General features: G+C 34.8%; 1 protein-coding gene across 1 annotated transcript in view; it reads right to left on the bottom strand.

Moving 5' to 3' along the window:
* The window catches only part of SYCP1 (synaptonemal complex protein 1), a 281,813-nt gene that overhangs the window by 21,111 nt on the left and 258,066 nt on the right, over positions 1-2,636 (bottom strand). The window lies entirely within an intron of this gene.

Below are 2,636 nucleotides of genomic sequence, written 5' to 3'. Positions count from 1 at the left end.
TTTCTAACCATGATTAAAAACAAAGAACTGAGTGAGCTTTGCTCTCTTCACAAAACTCCTTATTGCTTTGTAAGAAAATATATTGGCCTATTTTTTTGTTGGTAAATTTATTTACATTAGTCAATGTTTAGGATTCCATAATACCCTGTAATTTTTGTAATTTAAAAAAGTATCTTTAAAAAGTAAAGCCAATGACAACAGCAAAAATGGTAGAGTAAGGAGCTCCAAAAATTCACTCTTCTATAAAAGCTATAAAAATACTGGTACAATTTGGCACAGTCAGGTTGTTTTTTTTTTAATAATCGAAATTAACCAAAGGCTTACAGCAACTTGAAGAGTATTTATTCCGCATCCCCCTCAAAAAATGGCTGAACCTTTTTAAGAACAGCAGGCTTTGTGACATCTTAACATTTCCAGGTCCCATCCCCTGCTCTCCAGCTCTATGTTATCCTTAAAAAATAACAGCCCACATTCCTGATACAACATGGCAACCACCAGACAGAGCAGAACAGAAATGAAGCTCTTTCAAAGCTTTACTCCTGAAGATTTGTCATTTTTTGATCTGTCTGATGAGTCTCTAAAAGATCCCACTTACAAGGCTGATTATATACAACCTGAGAACTCACTCAGTGAAAAAGGCCTTCTCTTTAGTGTGTGTGTGAGGTAGGGGGCAGCATTTGTGAAAAACAATTACAAGAATGTGTTTTAACTTTGCAGCAACCTGAAGCAGTGATTAACAGTCAGGGAAAACAAAGGACTAACCAAAAACCTTAAAAGGAAAGCTAGGAAATGAGATATCCACAGGGACTATGAAAAGCTCTGAAATATTCCTGGAAATATAGAAGCCCACACATATGTGTAGGGCTGTATACAGGTTCAGGAAAGACCTGAGAAGGCCATAAGCTCTCACTGCTGGCTTATCCTGAGTTTCTGGTACAAGCAGGAATTTGAAAGCTAAGGTAGATTTGTCAACTGTGTGGCGAAATGTTGAAGTTATGCCCTCATACACACAAAAAGACCCTTAGCAAACATTGGGAAATTTATTGATTTAAGGAAATTTCTGTCCAAACATTAGCTGAACACTAAGCTAATCAAGTAGAGACCAGTTTCAGTCACAAGAGTACAAACTTTTCAGAATTAGTTTAGAAAAATTGCTAAACAAACAATAACAACTAAAACAAGAAGAAAAAACAATAAACCATGGAGTTAGGGGAGAATCTAATTTCCAGAGTTGTCACTGTATTTTTTTAAATGTCAGTTTTCAACAAAAAAATTATAAGACATGAAATGAAATAAGAGAGTATAGCCTATAGAGACAAGGAAAAGCAAACAATAGAAACTTTTCCTAAGGAAGCCCAGACATTGGACTTACTAGAAAAAGATTTAAAGTCAGTTATTTTTAATATGTCCAGAGAACTAAAGAAAATCATGTCTAAAAAGCTAAAGGAAAGCATGAAAGTAATATCTTCCCATATGGAATATCAATAAAGAGATAGAAATTATCAAAAGAACCAAATAGAAATTCTGAAATTAAAAAGTATAATAACTGAAATGAAAAATTCACTAGAGGGGCTCCACAGCAGATGGGGGAAAGCAAAAGAAAGGATCCATGAAGCTAAAGATAGTTCTTTGATATTATTCAGTCTTAGGAACAGGAAAAAAGTGAAGAAAAACAAACAGCCTCAGAGACTTATGTATACTACCAAACACATGAACATTCACACAATGAAAGTTATTGAACAAGTGCAGAGAGAGAAAGGAAAAAAGGAATATTTGAAAAAATAATGGCTGAAACCTCCCAAATTTGATGAAAACATCAATCTATACATTTAAAAAGCTCAACAAACTCCAAGTAGGATAAACTCTAAAAGAACCATACCTAGACATATTATAATCAAGCTGTTAGAAGCCAAAGATAAACTTGAAAGCAGCAAGATAGAAGCAACTTCTCATGTACAAGGGATCCTTAATAATATTAACAGCAAATTTCTCATCAGATATCACACAGTCCAGAGGGTCATGGGCTGACATATTCCAAGTGCTTAAAAAAAAGGAATTGTCACGAAAGAATTCTATATTCAGCAAAACTATCTTTCAAAAATGAAGGAGAAATTAAGATATAGCTAGATAAACAAAAACTGAGAAAACTTGTCACTAGTAGACCTTACCTACAAGAAATACTAAAGGGAGTCCTTCAGTCTGAAATAGAAGAATACTAGTCTTGAGTCCACATGAAGAAATAAAGAGCACTGGTAAAGATAACTGCATAGGTAACTATAAAAGATAACATAAACATGCCCTTGTACTCTCTCTGTTGTGAATTCTCTGGTGGATTAAAAAAAGGGGGGGGGGCACTGAAGAGACATAGGCTGGCTGAATGGGAAAAAGATACAAATCAAGTATTTACTGTCTCCAGGAAACACATCTAACCCACAAGGCCTCATTCAGACTCAAGGTAAAGGGATGGAAAACAATATTCCATGGAAATGGAAACCGCAAGAAAGCCGGTGTCGCCATTGTCACATCAGATAAGATAGACTTCAAATCAACAAAAGTAAAGACAAGGATGGTCATTATATGATGGTGAACAATTCAACAAGAAGACATAACAATCCTAAATATCTATACACCTAACA

Source organism: Propithecus coquereli, unplaced genomic scaffold (genome assembly GCF_000956105.1).
Source record: "Propithecus coquereli isolate 6110/MARCELLA unplaced genomic scaffold, Pcoq_1.0 Scaffold215, whole genome shotgun sequence".
Taxonomy (NCBI): Eukaryota; Metazoa; Chordata; class Mammalia; order Primates; family Indriidae; genus Propithecus; species Propithecus coquereli.
This window is presented reverse-complemented; position numbering and strand designations above follow the sequence as displayed.